The sequence below is a fragment of the Anopheles gambiae genome, chromosome 3 (assembly GCF_943734735.2).
Source record: "Anopheles gambiae chromosome 3, idAnoGambNW_F1_1, whole genome shotgun sequence".
NCBI lineage: Eukaryota > Metazoa > Arthropoda > Insecta > Diptera > Culicidae > Anopheles > Anopheles gambiae.
Genome location: NC_064602.1, coordinates 57201497 through 57218379, shown reverse-complemented (window position 1 = coordinate 57218379; position 16883 = coordinate 57201497). Strand labels below are relative to the sequence as shown.

Sequence of the window (16883 nt, the reverse complement as noted above, 5' to 3'; positions counted from 1 at the left end):
TCTCGAAACAGACATGTAGGGTTGGGAACAAGACTTAAAAAAATTCACTGTATTTTACGGTAAACATCACACAAATAAGCGTTTAGGTATTGCTTAGCGATATTTTAACACTATTGGCCTCATTTGTTACACTTGAAGAATATTTCACATACAACTAACTAAATTCTATGCCATACAATTTTGATAAGCATAAAAAAAATCATACAAAAGGGTGGGGATCACTAGTACCCAAAAGTCATTTGAAAACCTATAGAAACTTTCGATTTGGCCCCAAAAAAAACTCGTTTCTTTTGCTATTGCTAATTTTTTTTAGAGAAATAAACACGTAAATCGTTTTCCACTTTGTTCATCGTTAATATGTTTGATTTTTCAAAGATTGTTTATCCGCTTGTTATGGTATGCGTGTTGCTAATTGTACCAATGATCAATCAAATGTATTTGGTTAAGAATTTTCGAGCAGATCATTAAAGCAATAGCTCACCTTTAGTCTGGTTTCCAATAACTTCCATGTTTTGAAACATGCATGAGAACTTGATTTTGTAGTCCCGGTAAACAAAATTGGTAAAAGTAAGGGTTGTGGCAACGCCCATCCTATGTAATTTTATCGAACGCTGCTGTCAAATGCTATTTCGGTGCATTTTGCGATTATTTGGATGGTTTGAGTGGTTTAACCATCATAAAAAATAAAATAAAATAAAAAATATCTAGGGTAACTGTACCAGTTTTTGGCAGGCTAGTGCAGCAGTTTCACAAAAATTGCTCATACATCAATATTTTTCATTATTTTTCTTGAAAGTGTTGTTATTCTGGATGATAAACTATCATAGTATGTTATATTTTTTTTTATTTGCCGGTTCAAAGCCCTTTTTCATAAATATTTCCGGAAAATGCAAACATTGATTTTGCTCCTATTTTCGGCAGTTTGTTCCTATTTTCGGCAGGCTGTGTTCCTATTTTCGGCAGCGCGAATACGGGTCAGAAAATGTTTGTATCAATGTGAATATGTACAAAAAAATGTTTAAAGAAATTTAACACTCTTACTTTCCTAAGATTGGTGTTAAAAAGCACTTTAATTATTAAATTTATGTTGCTTATTTTGGCCCGTTTTGACAGCCATTTTGATGCGACGTTTAAACAGAGCAGCCATTGACAGTTTGATGGTTATAGCGTACGGTGCGAACTGGCTTACAAATATTTAATTTTCTATAAAGTTAGTGCATTGTATGTCGTAAAATTGGTGATATTTGGTACAAGAAAGGACATATTATGTGTCGACATACGCATTGTAGTGTTCTGATCAATTTTAAAAGGAATATTCAGCCAAATTCAAAGTGTGTTATTGTTCCGAGTTTCGGCAGGAGCCCACAACATTGAGCTGTCAAAAATGAACATTTACTGTGTACCTATTTTCGGCAGCATTTAAAGTGAAAAATAACCTGTTTATCGTGATTTTAAAATTCCAAACAAGTTAAAATAAATTAAATAAGCATAAAATCTTTAATATACACCACTTTTTCATTGTTTTACTGTTCTGAATCTCTTAATCACAAAACCTGCCGAACGATTGGCTGACAGCAAAGCTGCCGAAAAAAAGCACAATTTATTTGATATTTTGGAGAATACGTAATTAAATGGTGTGAAACTTCGTATGTGAATATCAAATAAGTACACCTTCACTACAAAATTGTATTTTGTGAAATTTTTTACCGCATTTGTGCAGAATTTCACGTTTTTAGCTATCCTGCCGAAAATAGGTACACTGCCGAAAACTGGTACAGTTACCCTATATCTTCTACAAAATTACATTGACAGATACAGTCTTTCCACGAGTTACGCGAATAATGCGTTCCGGAGAAATTCGTGTAACTCGGATTGTCGCGTAAGTCGAATATCACGTATCTCTTTTGATTGAATTTAGTTTGTCTATGTAATTCATCACTTATTTAATGCAATTCGTGTGGAAAATTAGGTTATATATGTCTTTTTAGTAATATACAGTAGAACGTCGATTATCCGGGGAAGGATTAACCGGCGGGCGGCTTAACCGTGCGCATAAATCTGACAGCTATTCATACGTACGGCGAAAGTTTGCAGCGATAGTCAATTGGGTAACCAGTTTCTTGTGCAGCTCTGTAGTGTCTAGAGGTATTTTCGAAATTCATTTTTGTTCATGAACAGTTGTTAAACCTACAGTTATTGATTAAAATAATATTCTACTAACGATTAATCGATTGATTCTAGGTGAATTAATAATAAAACTAGTGAATTTGATATATTTTATATGCGTTTGACATTTCTTGGACCATTATCCGTGCAAATCGATTAACCGCAATCGTCCGGTCCCGAGCTGCCCTGATAATCGACGCTCTACTGTACATCTTTTAGAAAAATGCAAATTATTTTTCATTTGACAATTGATGGAGACAATTGAACTGATTTGTCATCAAAGAATCAAAAAGTCATCCACGCGACCGATCAGTATACATTATTTAAATAAAAAATACAGGCGTCTCCCGAGTTACGACCCCCTCGAGAGTCGACGATTCGCAGTTACGACGATTTTGATTTTGACAGTTTAAAGTTGTCATTGAAATGAAATTGATATATTTTTTGAATTTCTGTGCTGATAACCGTTACAACCACATTTCCACAGATTTCACAACTGCCCAGTCTTGAATATCTATATCGTATAAATTTTACCCCAAAAGCTGTTTACAAATTATCGTACATTATTTGAAATAAAATACTCGATTTCTTTGATTCCTACTCTACAATTTTGATACTAAACTTTAAATTCACAGATATTCGACGTACGACTATTTCGACTAACACCTTGCTTTGGGACATTTTTTCGGTCCCAAATACAGTCGTAACTCGTAACCTGTATTTTAAATTGCGATGGAACTACAGGCGGTCCCCGAGATACATGGTTAATGGGAACCGGTTTGGGGTTAAATCAAACGTCCGCAAAATACCGCGCATCTCGAATTTCTGCGTATCTCAGATTTCTGCGTGAGTCGAATCTCTTGATTTCCAGCTAAAATATATTGGAAACACATGTCTGGATGGTTCGAGTTCAGGTAATAGAGTGAGAGTTTATTTACAAGTGTATACAATAGTTGTTGCTGTTTGAATAATTTATAGAGGCTTTGGCTCCAACGGAGTTCTTTCGCCTCTTAATGTATACAATCCCGCTGCGCAAATTCGAGCAGTTTCCAGCGCAGAAAATGCACCAAATTCTGCGCTGGCCAGCGCAGATTTGGCCTGCTCTCCCGCGCTGTTCTTCAGCGATTTCTGCGCTGGGTCGCGCAGTTCGGGCAGTTCGGACAGTTCGGACAGTTCGGGCGGCGGCGGAGCAAAAAAAAAAAAAAAAACGGTCAAAAAATTTAAAAAAATAATGGCACCCATTTTTTCGTCCGCTTCTTCCTCTCCTCTCCCTCCTTCACCCTGCTGGCTTGCCTTACTTGAGCTTCAGCCCGTGCCTTCCGCCGCCAGCTGATTGGGTATTGTGGTGTATGCGTTGATACTTATATGTGCATTGCGGTTGTGTGTTGTTATTGGTGAGTGTTAGCATTTATTAATTTGTGTGTGACCTTGAGACGCTGTGGGAGAAGCTGGATTGGGATTCAAAGTGTTATCGGTGTATTGATGGTTTATTTTACTTCGTGCCGCTGCTGATGAGACCATTCGATGCCCCTGCCAGTTGAGGGTGAAGAAGCCTATTTAAAACAAGCGTAGGAGAATGTCTAACACTAATCTAATATTTTTTAATTTGAACATGTTTGATGCTTCAACGACCTTCTAAGCATCATGTAGCACAATGTATAGTGGCTATAATTTTTTTTTTAATGTGCTGAAATTTGTCTCGAGTTTTCGGGTCTCGACACACACACACACACAGCGCGTAGAAAGTGACCGTTCACTCTATCATGCCGCGATCCCCCACCCCGCCCGGCGCTAAGGATGAGGATGCTACAAGAAAGCTGAACCAACCGTTCTACCGATAAGGTAGCCGTAATCGATCATGCGTGGAGGGGGTGGGGTGGTTTAGTGGGGGGGGGGGGGGGAGTGCGTGCTTGCGCGACTTCGGGGGTGCGTGCTCGCGAGCGCGCTTTCGTGGGTGCGTGCTGGCGTGCGCGCGTTTATGCAAGTGTGCGCGCGTTTGTGTGTGTGTGTGTGTGTGTGTGTGTGTGTGTGTGTGTGTGTGTGTGTGTGTGTGCGTGTGTGTGTGTGTGTGTGTGTGTGTGTGTGTGTGTGTGTGTGTGTGTGTGTGTGTGTGTGTGCGAGTTTGCGCGCGCGTGTTTGTGTGTGAGTTTGCGCGCGCGTGTTTGTGTGTTTGTGTGTGTGCGTGCGTTTGGAAACCCCAAAACTATTTGATTCTGATGCGTACATCTTCATCCGCTGCGGCTACAACGTCCACGCATTTTCGATCTCGCTACCTGAGAGACAACACAACCATTGGCATTGGCATCTTTGCGATCGGCTCTGCTGTTGGGGGTATCAAAAAGACACACGATCAAAGCAAACGTGCGTGTGATATGTTGCACATTTATTTCTAATTCAGCATGCGGGCGCAAGTGGAAACAACATTTTGAAGTGAATCCATACAAAAGAGGATCCTGGATTTGTTTATTACGGTGCGCGTATGGTGCTGCACCTGTCCGTCCAGAATCTGGTGGCTTATTGGTTTGGAGTAGTTATCATGACGCCGATTGACCGGCAATGCCTTGGAATGGGTTCGGATCGGTAGGCTCATGTTTTGGTCGAGTGCATTCCGTGCATTTGTCGCGCCACAGCAGTAGACCCGGCAGCACCAAAGTCAAGACAAACTCTTCCCCGAGTGTGGACTGCTATGTCAAGTTCTACTTCTTATTATTATTATTATTATTATTATTATTGGCGTAATGGCATACGCGATCATGCCGGCCTTTTCAGGACTTGAGTACCACGTAGCCGGATAGTCACCCCTTGCTACGGCGGACGGTTCATACGCGGTTAGAACCCATGACGGGCATGCAGATGTGCGGAATGATGGCGGTGCTGCGCGACCGCTCCTATCCAGCGTGCAACTTGCATACTGCCACACTGTCTCCTGCTCGATGCATACGCTGCAGGCAGAGGGAAGGATGCACCTCCACGATAAAAAAAAACACGGCCATGAACCAGCGGCGGAACCAAATGATAGGCGGACTAGGCGGTCGCCGAAGATCTCTAGCCTGTAGTATGCCGTGTGTCTAAAAGTGGACAGATTATTAGCGACAAGGGCCCCCGGAAAGATGGTCTTTAGGGCTCCGTGGCTGGAGAACCATTTGCACCTCCCCTCCCCCCATGCCGACTACAATTTTAGGGCCTGTGACCGATGATCGTAGGGGTTCCATGGCCACTCCCCTTCCCGCCGGCAATTTAAGTATACTGTTCAATCTCCCAACAGCTGTGTGCCACTACCCCCTGCTCCCTGTCATCAGTTACCATTGACAGGGACCTCAATTCGCCTTTCCGCCTTTCATTAACACCTTCCTTTCTTTGACCTTCTTTTCTTTCGGAAAAAACACATTTGGCGACAGTTTTGCACACACACGCACGCTCATACCCTTGCGCAGACGGCACAGCATATCTGTATAATCAAAAGCTTAGTGTAACAAAGTTATGTTTAATGCTTAACACGTTCAGATCGATAACAGGCCCCACTGCCTGCCAGTGAACTTTCCAGCCTGCATTCTAGGTGCTGGTGGAAAGGAAAGTTGATGAAAATCAGCGCCGAGATGAACGTGTTAATGCGAATTAGGATTCAGCGCGTTTCACAGCAAACCCTCCAGCGTTAGCTAGCGATTCCCTAGTCATTTTTACATTGCAGCAATTGAACTTATTGCGATTTTTTGGTTTGATTTGTGAAAATGAAACTTCACCGCCGCAATGTTTGTTAACGGCATTTTTAGGCGCCACAACAGCTCGCGAGCATTGACCACACGCGAGCAAAAGATAGCGCTATGGTGGGAAAAAGCACGGACGACGGCTGACAGCGATTGGCCGTCTGACGCACCAACACATTCAAACCTTCGGCAGCGCGCTCAGGCGAGGGGTATGAGGCGGAGCCAGGGACGGGTAGCTCGACGAGCTGATCGACAAATTTGCCGTTGGAGAGAAAAGGAAGGCATGATAAAATTCTCAGAACTCCATGATTTCTTCCGTCGCTTTGCGCAGCGGGAACCGGGTATTTTTTTCAACTTCGAACTGCAATAACTTTTGATTCATTGCTTTTATTGACCTGAAATTTTCCGTAGCCTTCCAACTTTTAATTTTTTATTTTTTGGTCCATGAGTTGTAATTTTAAACAGCCTGTAAGTATTTTATTTTGATTTATTTTAAACTTTATCACGTAAGTTGGCAACCAGCATACCCGGGTTTTCCATACATTTTGTATAGAGAATGACGTTTCTATTCTTCTTCTTTTCGTATTGTGCTTATTTTCGAGTCAAATTCAAGCGATTCCAAATTTAAATTTGACCGTTTTGTTTATAATAAAATGAAAAAACTTAATGAATAAATGAAATAGAAGAGAATATATGGTCGGCATTACTTGCTTACAGCATTAAAATATAGAAAGCATTGTTTACCTATGAAAATCGTTAATTTTTTGCATCAAAACGTGTGGAATACCCGGGTATGCCGGTTGCCAACTTACGTGTGTAAATTTGGTTGCCAAGTCTACGGTTAAACGGGAGACTTAAACTTCCCTTAAACTGCACCAGTATAAGGGAATTTAGAAAAAGGCCTTTAAAGTCAACTGTGATGCGGCTTTTTCGTTGTTTTCTTCTAGATTCGCTCTGAAATGATGTTTCCTATCGTTGAAGTTGGTCATGTAACCATTTTATACTTAAATAATATATTTTTTTATAAAATAACGTCACATAAAATTCGTTTTTTTTTATAAAAAATCAAAGCTACTGTAATGATTAGAATTAATTTGAATTAATTTAATCAACCGATGAACTCAAACTGAGCACAATCCGAAGGCAGAATAATAAAGGCAGAAGAAATAAACCGACACAGAAGAAGACTGAAGATGTTGCCGGTACGACGATCCGTAAACGAATGACGTTTATTGTTCATTGCCGCGAAAACGTTGATCATGACAGCGGTCATGATCAAATTTGACACACGAAGCACAGTAGCCGCATCGTGGTCATATGTCTAAGATATTACATTACGAATGTAAAATGAGCTCGACGGCATCGTCAATCGATAGAAGAAAGTCTAATTTACGAACACACCAAATCTTAGCGCTTTCAACACACTTGATCACACACAAATCCACAATTTCAGGCGTATCGAGTACTAATCGAGCAGATTTGGGAAAACAATTTCGAGCAAATGTCACTTGGGTATCCATCATCTGTCAAATGACAGTTCGATCCAACCAAGGTGGACTCCTTGCAACCAAGGTGGATTTAAAAATATCAGGTGGTGGACTCTAGTGCATTTTGACAATTCGTCACTTGACGTAAGGTCCCCAGGATTCAAACTTTGTTTACATTTATTAAATTTGTTCATATAATTTATCTACCCAATTTTTTCGATTAAATATTCTTTTAAAATATATTTTGGACTTCGTGAGTTCTTATTTAACATTAAAACATGGATTAAAGTGTGTTATTTTGTGTTATTCCGTGAATTTATTCTATAATTCACTGTGTTTTCGACATTTTCGATGATATAAATTAAGAAATCATTATTTTTTTCAATTTTCACATTGATTCCTCATTATCTACGAGCCGCATGGATAATTTACGTGAGATTAGAACTCTTACTCACATGATTTTAAATTTCGTGCATAAACAAATCATCAAATCTTTTGTTAATATATTACGTTTTTTCGATAAAATCGATAGACACACTAAAATGCACATAATATCAAAGAAATCTGTTATATTTGCTAATCTTTGTGTGCGGAAACCAATGGTCAACGGTTCTAAAATGACGTAAAGTCCCTCAACTATGGCGACCCCCCAAAGGCCATAATCCACCACCTGATATTTTTAATCCACCTTGGTTCGACCCAACTAACCTAGAATGACAGTTCGCTTCAACCAACAAATATCACTAATTTTCGAGTAATTTTGCAAGTACGGGTGGTTTTAGTTACTTAATGAATTATTTGATTTGATTCTGTCTTAATTTAACAGTGTTAAACCTTTCGAAATAGTTTCTAACATTCGATCAATACGGAAACTATTTGGCAACTTATAATTGATGTGTCAAATCAGTACAATTTGTCGTAACCGCAGTTATTTCTCTCTATATCCTTCCCTCTCGCGACCATGTCTATGCTACGTTTTAGTGCTAATAATTTTTTTATTTTAAATTTAAGTTCTAACTTATTATTATTATTATTTTCGTTATTATTATTTTTCTTATTATTATTCTTATTATTATTATTATCACTATTATTCTCTACATTCGCCTCCTCTCCTACGCTAGCTATAAATTCGATATAAGAACATATCTTTTAGTCTTTCTGGCTTTCTCATCGCTCTTTGTGGTCGCTTAACTGGACTGCTCCTTGCCCTATCTTCCGAAGGATGTTCAGACTCATTTTCAGGATCCTTCGGAGTCGAAAATGATGTGCTATTAGGTCCTATCTCTTCTGATAACTGCGTACTTTGTGACGCTTTTTTACAATCCCCCACGTTGCGGGTATATTGAACTCCTCGATCGTTCTGAACAACAACCTTTGATCCTTCTCTAGCTAACACTGTGTATGGATCGGAAGAAAATGTACTATCGGTTTTGTTTTTCTTTGGAAATGAGAGTAGAATCTTGTCTCCTACAGTTATATCCGAATCCTTCGCTCCTCGACGAGTATCTGCATAAGCCTTGCTTACTAATTTGGAAAGAGTATCCTGCTCGCGTACGTCAGGTCTATCTAGCTCTCTTGTTACCTTAGATTCCCACAAACTTGGGAAGAATCCTCGATACCGCTGTAGCGCCCGATAGTTAGGCAATTAGTATAATACTAGGAATAATCAATTATAGTAAGCAATTATGGTAGCGATCGTTTATGGTATGACAGGAAGGATAGGAAGGATAGGAATAATTATAGCAAGTAAATTACATAAAAATGCATTAGCTAGATAAGGACAGAATATAGGGCATATGATAGAATAGGATAGGGAGATAAGCTAATAGCCACATAAGATATGTTTAAGATAAATACTTTTAGCCAATAGAAAAACGTAGGGTAAATTTTGGCGCGAAAAAGAGTAGTATAAATAAGAGTTAGGAATAGGAATTAGGTCATTAAGGAAACTGTATACTAAGAGGAAACGCTGCCCGAAAATACAAAGAGTAAAAAGTATTTCTAAATCGGTGTAGTTATTTCGAGTTGGATGTAAAGAAACCTTTGTCCACCACAAAAAGTATTTCTAAATCGGTGTAGTTATTTCGAGTTGGATGTAAAGAAACCTTTGTCCACCACACCGCCATCCTACCAATAATTCGAACGGTGTTACTCCCAGTCTGGAATGTGGTTTCATGGTATTATGTACATGAACGTAAGCACTAAGGGCGTCTTTCCAACTATTTCCATCTTGCTTGGCTCCAGCTAAACCTTTGATAATACCTTGATTCTGTCTTTCGACAGCCCCATTTGACTGAGGGTTTAGGGGTATTGACTTATTAATTTTTACGCCTTTTTCCTCCCAGTATGTAATAAATTCATTGCTCTGAAAAGGAGGGCCATTGTCACTCTGAATGGTTAGTGGCAATCCCCATGTAAAGAAAATTCTATTCAGTGCTAAAATAGTAGTTTTTGCGTCTGTACAATGCGTTTCGCTAACGGGTAAGTATCTAGAATAGGTATCGACCACAACCAAAAACTCTCCAGCCCCGCAACCTGGTATGGATAGAAAATCTATTTGTAGCACTTGCCATGGTCCATCCGGCAAAGTGCGATTAGTCAAAGGCACTGGTGGATTTTTTCTTGCGATAACTAAGCATGTTGTGCAATTTTTCACAAACACCTCCACGTCCTTGCCCATGTTTGGCCACCAAAAATATTCCCTCATTATACGTTTCATAGCGTGTGTCCTTGATGAGCTGTCAACATAATCTATGTTCTTAGTTTAGTTGGGGTAATAATTTTATCGTCCTTGAAAACTATTGAACCTAACGAACGAATTGATCTGCGTTCTGCTTCATATCTACGTAGGTTTCACCGCTACGAGCTCTGGGTCGTTTTCCGACTCTTGTTCCATGTCCTTCCACGTTATACTCACAATTCCCCCACCAAGTGTGTATAGAAGATGTTTATCATCATCTTCGTCAAAAGGTTCTGCTTCTTGAGTTTGAACTATCAACCGCGATAGAGTATCCGCAACATTTAAATGACCTGGGATCCGCTTCACAGTAAAGTCATAGGTTTGTAGTCTTAGAGCCCAAGCCTCAGCCTTTGTAACTGGCCGTTTACTTTGTCTATAGCTCTCACCAAAAATGAACTCATTAGCTTCGGAATTTGTACGGATGACGAATGTTTTACCCGTCAAATAGAACGTAAACCTTTCTACTCGCCACACTATCGCTAGCGCTTCTCGCTGTGTCTGTGGGTATCTCTGTTCTGTACTAGTTAATGCTTTTGAAGCACATGCTATTATCCGTGGCTTACTTTCCACATCGAACTGTACCAACACTGCACCAAGGCCCACGGGAGACGCGTCAACGTACAATTCAGTATCATCCTTGCAACTAAAAGCTATAGATTTCAAAACTTCGTTTCTTAGAAAATTAAACTCGGATTCTTCTGCATCGGACCAATAAAAAATGCCAGATTTAGCTACTTCTCTCAAATACTTAGTTTTGTCCGCGCGCATGTAAATAAACCGTTCCGAGAAATTCATAAACCCCAAAAAACTTTTTACTTCGTTTACGGTTTCCGGACGACGGAAGTTCTGGACTGCCTTTAACTTTTCGTTTTCTACGCATAATCCCTCATCTGATATAAGATAACCAACGAATTTAACTTTGTTTTTACCAAGCACACATTTGTTAATATTAATGCGTACGTTATGTGCTCTAAGTTGACGAAGAACCGCTTTAAGATTTCTATCGTGTTCCTCTTTTGTATGCCCGTGTACTAAAATGTCGTCTAAGTAACATTTTTGGCCATGACACCCGGATAATACCTTAGTTTGTAATGTCTCTTGAAATATGTCTGGAGCATTGCAAAGGCCAAACGGTAGTCGTTTAAAACGATACGTTGCGTTTCCCCCGAAAAAAATGGTCAGATGCCGAGATTGTTCCGCTATTTCTATATGAAAAAATGCACTAGTAAGGTCGATAGTGGAGAACCATTTGGCGCCGTGAAGGTCGGAGAGAATCTCCTCCAAAGTTGGCATCCTGAATGGTGTGCGTATAATCCATTTGTTGGGCCCTCTTAGGTCTACTACTAAGCGGATATCGTCTTTTCCTTTTGGAACGACCAGTAATGACGAGCAAAAGGATCTATCCATTGAGTCTGTGACAACCTCTATAATTCCAGTTACTAAAAGGTTTTGTAGTCCACGTTGGGTCTCCTCGCGAAATGGTAATGGGATATTAGTAAATATTCGACGTGATGGTGGTTTGGTGATGTCGTAAGATAAGACAACCGGAGGGATATTAAATTTAGGGAATTCGTCTTCCACTGTTACGGTGAGAATTTCACCTGGGAATTTAACGGGGTGATATTTCCCCGGTACCAAAATCCATGCGACTTTTCGCTAACGGATTGATTAAATGGCGCCCGATTAGACTATCCGATAGAAGCACTTTTCAGGCTTCTTAACGGATTGAGCGAGATACACCGTCGCGGCGACACGATACATGTTGCATACATGTGTACTACATTTTAAGAGCCCCCTCGCTTTCTTTCGGATTGCAATGTGTTCAGACACACTTAAAACTTCGTTTAACATATGTTATATTCGTTTTTTATTTTTCACTTTCTTTTCTGAAGTACATTCTTTCATACACACATCCTCCCCCAGGTATTTTTCGAAGATTTTTTCTTCTTGAAAACTAAAAAAAAACTAACGCACACAACTAGATCCGCGAGAGAGTGCGAATCGGCAAAGAAAAAAAACACATACACACACACACACACACACACACACACACACACACACACACACACACACACACACACACACACACACACACACACACACACACACACACACACACACACACACCTCCTCCTCCTCCCCTTGGTATTTTCGCAAAGTGATCCCGTAGAATGTGAACGCAAAAACACACAAAGCACGCAGGCAAGCACACACACACACCCCACTCCTCCCCCCCCCCCTCGTGTTTTCGCAAGGTGATTCCGTTGGAGATCGCGAAACAGCAAAAAACACGCACACAGCCACGCACGCATGCAAGCACACACACACACACACACATACACAGCCACGCACGCATGCAAGCACACATACACACACATACATACACCTACCCCTCCCCCTCTCTTGGTGTTTTTCGCAAGGTGATCCCGTAGGATCTCGTTAACGCGAAGCCGCAAAACACACACAGCCACGCACGCAGGCATGCACACACATACACACACACAGACGCGCGCGCGCACGCACGAACGCACGAGGAAGCGTAAATGAAGAGGTTCGATACGTTTCCGGCCTCCCCCTCCCGTGTTCTCGTTCTCCGACAAGGCTGATGTGTGCACGTTTGTGCGTGTACCTTTGCCGTCCCTCCTCTCTTTCCTCATCCGTTGACCGTTCGTTGTAAGCTGGAGGATTAGTTCAGCGCTGTTGTAGAAATGATAGTTAAGAATAAGATTACTCACTCGTATGATTTTCGTATGATACGAGTATGATACGTATGATCGTATGATTTGTGTGTTATCATAACTTACCTTATTGCAAACAAAATCCGGAATGAATCTCCTCGTTTCGAATATTCCGCATTCGATCACATCCTCGGCGATGCTCGACACCATCAGTGGATGAAAGCAGGAAAAGAAACAAAGAAAAGCATCAGTCACCATCAACATCACTTTACTCTCACACTTTTACATCGGTCTATGAGTCTTACCTTTTCAATTTCACCAAAACAAACAGGGATGGAACCAAATCCAGAACACCAAAATCACACACGATTTCTGGAGCAAACCGACACGTCCTCCCCCTCCAATTGTTTGCCACAGACTGACGTGTGTGTGAGCAGCAATGTTCTTGAAGCGGTTAGCAACGGTAAAGCACACACAAGAAGAAGCGAGTCGGCTATACGAGTAGCGAATTACGCCGCCGCACACACAATGCGCGTCATAATTTTATGCGCGAAAATCTTGAAATTTAAGTTATTCATGACAAATTGTATCGACATTTTCATACTCTGACGAACTTTTACGAAAGATATGTAAAAACTTAATGTAGTGCAATTAAATTCAGTGCAATATCATTAGCAGAACATAATATTTTGATATTTGTTTGTAAAGTCAGATCCTAGGAGCTACTACTTTTTTGAACAATAAGTGTAGAAACACAAATTTTGTCTGAAGGCGGTGGCAACGCTCATCGGATGCGATTTTATCGGACGCGATTTATATGGGATTTGACAGATAACGTCGAACGTGCGATTTCGTCGTCCGACGTTATCTGTCAAATCCCATATAAAAATTTGACAGGCCGTCCGATAAAATCGCATGCGAAAAAGCGTTGCCACCGCCCTGAGTCCAGAACAGCAACAGGGAAGATGTCGTACGCTGAGTGTGGAGATGTGTGTGTATGTGGTGAACGTTGCCGCGACAAGCGTACTGAAGGATACAACGCGTGTAGGAGGGGGTAAAATCGCTTGGCTCATTGAAAATACAGGCAAAGTTGGCGCGAAGAAAACGCAACACTGCGGATTGTATGGAAAATGTTGCGCGTTCAATCCGATTGCCATGCGATTGTCCTGGGGGCCCCCAGGACAATCGCATGGCAATCGGATTGAACGCGCAACATTTTCCATACAATCCGCAGTGTTGCGTTTTCTTCGCACCAACTTTGCCTGTATTTTCAATGAGCCAAGCGATTTTACCCCCTCCTACACGCGTTGTATCCTTCAGTACGCTTGTCGCGGCAACGTTCACCACATACACACACATCTCCACACTCAGCGTACGACATCTTCCCTGTTGCTGTTCTGGACTCAGACAAAATTTGTGTTTCTACACTTATTGTTCAAAAAAGTAGTAGCTCCTAGGATCTGACTTTACAAACAAATATCAAAATTTTATGTTCTGCTAATGATATTGCACTGAATTTAATTTCACTACATTAAGTTTTTACATATCTTTCGTAAAAGTTCGTCAGAATATGAAAATGTCGATACAATTTGTCATGAATAACTTAAATTTCAAGATTTTCGCGCATAAAATTATGACGCGCGCTGTGTGTGCGGCGGCGTAATTCGCTACTCGTATAGCCGTCTCGCTTCTTCTTGTGTGTGCTTTACCGTTGCTGACCGCTTCAAGAACATTGCTGCTCACACACACGTCAGTCTGTGGCAAACAATTGGAGAGGGAGGATGTGTCGGTTTGCTCCAGAAATCGTGTGTGATTTTGGTGTTCTGGATTTGGTTCCATCCCTGTATGTTTTGGTGAAATTGAAAAGGTAAGACTCATAGACCGATGTAAAAGTGTGAGAGTAAAGTGATGTTGATGGTGACTGATGCTTTTATTTGTTTCTTTTCCTGCTTTCATCCACTGATGGTGTCGAGCATCGCCGAGGATGTGATCGAATGCGGAATATTCGAAACGAGGAGATTCATTCCGGATTTTGTTTGCAATAAGGTAAGTTATGAAAACACACAAAGCATACGAAAAAAGAGTGAGTAATCTTATTCTTAACTTTCATTTCTTCAACAGCGCTGAACTAATCCTCCAGCTTACAGGACGGCAAAGGTACACGCACAAACGTGCACACATCAGCCTTCTCGGAGAACGAGAACACGGGAGGGGGAGACCGGCAACGTATAGAACCTTTACGCTCCCTCGTGCGTTCGTGCGTGCGTGCGCGGGCGCGTCTATGTGTGTGTATGTGTGTGCATGCCTGCGTGCGTGGCTGTGTGTGTTTTTGCCGCTTCGCATAACGAGATCCTACGGGATCACCTTGCGAAAAACACCAAGAGAGGGGGAGGGGAAGGTATGTGTGTATGTGTGTGTGTGTATGTGTGCTTGCATGCGTGCGTGGCTGTGTATGTGTGTGTATGTGTGCTTGCATGCGTGCATGGCTGTGTATGTGTGTGTATGTGTGCTTGCATGCGTGCGTGGCTGTGTATGTGTGTGTATGTGTGCTTTTGCTGTTTGGCGATCTCCTACGGAATCACCTTGCGAAAACACGTGGGGGGGGGGAGGAGTGAGGTGTGTGTGTGCTTGCCTGCGTGCTTTGTGTGTGCGTTTTTGCGTTCACGTTCTACGGGATCACTTTGCGAAAAACACCAAGGGGAGGAGGAGGTGTGTGTGTGTATGTTTTTTTTTTTCTTTGCCGATTCGCACTCTCTCGCGGATCTAGTTGTGTGCGTTAGTTTTTTTTTTTAGTTTCTTCGAAAAATACCTGGGGGAGGATGTGTGTATGAAAGAATGTACTTCAGAAAAGAAAGTGAAAAATAAAAAACGAATATGAAATATGTTAAACGAAGTTTTCAGTGTGTCTGAACTCATTGCAATCCGAAAGAAAGCGAGGGGGGCTCTTAAAATGTAGTACACATGTATGCAACATGTATCGTGTCGCCGCGACGGTGTATCTCGCTCAATCCGTTAAGCCTGAAAAGTGCTTCTATCGGATCGTCTAATCGGGCGCCATTTAATCAATCCGTTAGCGAAAAGTTGCATGGATTTTGGTACCGGGGGGTTGTCATTATGTTTATGTTTATGTTTATGTTTATGTTTATGTTTATTTGTCTATCGATGGACAATAATGCCCTCTCGAACCATTTAAGCAATGTTTTACAATGAGTTCTTTACATTGGTTTACAATAACATAAAACATAAAAATGTGCACTATGGAACCAAATTTAACACAGAAACACGATCATTAAACTCAGTTGGCAAAATCCTCGGCTCAAAAGCGTTGCTGACTGCGTTGAAAGCACGGCACATAAGTATGAACGGGTCAGAGGAGCCAAATTGCGTTCTACGGTCGTCGAGGGCCAACATTGCCCGAGTCCGGAGCGGCCTGGCCGGAACGTACAGGTTGATGGCAGCCAGTAGTGACGGAGAGTCAATACGGCCGTCGAGAAGTCCCGTGATGAACGACAACCTGGCTTTTCGTATTCGCTCACTTAGGGTGGGTAGCCCGAGTAGTAAACACCTAGTCCGGTAATCGAGCCTTTGGTTCCATGAGCGAAGTGCAAATCGTGAAATTTTGCGCTGGATTGATTCCAATCGAGCTAACGGACGCGCTGCAGTTGGCCACCATACGATATTTGCATATTCCATCAACGACCGGATAAGTGAGCAATAGAGCGCCTTGGTGCAAGGTATATCGTTAAGCTCGCGAGTCATATTGATAACTAGTCCTAGCATTCTATTGCTGGTGGCTACTACGTGATCCAGCTGATCCTTAAATGATAGTTTTGTATCGAGCAAAACACCTAGATCCTTAACACATAGTTTTCGCACCAAGGACTGTCCATCAAGCGCATATTCATACAATGATGGGCAGCGAGAACGACTGAAAGTGATGACTTCACATTTATGTGTGCATAGGGATAAAGCATTACGGTTGCACCAACACTGGAACTCATGCAAGGAAGTTTGCAGTCGGGCGTGGTCTTCTGGTTCACGAATAACACGAAAAATTTTCGCGTCATCTGCGTACAGTAGATGATTATCAGCCGGAAGGATCAATGTC

The 16883-nt window shown here is 41.4% G+C and overlaps 3 long non-coding RNA genes across 3 annotated transcripts in view; 2 read left to right on the top strand and 1 right to left on the bottom strand.

The window, feature by feature from the left end:
* The first annotated feature begins 695 nt into the window (after positions 1–695).
* LOC133393526 (uncharacterized) overlaps positions 696–16883 on the top strand; it is a 27100-nt gene continuing 10912 nt past the window's right edge. Inside the window, exon 1 of the long non-coding RNA XR_009766232.1 lies at positions 696–826. This is a non-coding gene — a long non-coding RNA (uncharacterized LOC133393526). The remainder of the gene's footprint in view (positions 827–16883) is intronic.
* LOC133393467 (uncharacterized) lies at positions 11937–13950 on the bottom strand. Its single transcript, XR_009766177.1, has 2 exons — positions 12902–13950; positions 11937–12794 (listed from the first exon to the last, which is right to left on the bottom strand). It is a non-coding gene; the product is annotated as an uncharacterized LOC133393467 (long non-coding RNA).
* On the top strand, positions 14186–15668 carry LOC133393466 (uncharacterized). The gene is made up of 2 exons (XR_009766176.1): positions 14186–14821; positions 14897–15668. It is a non-coding gene; the product is annotated as an uncharacterized LOC133393466 (long non-coding RNA).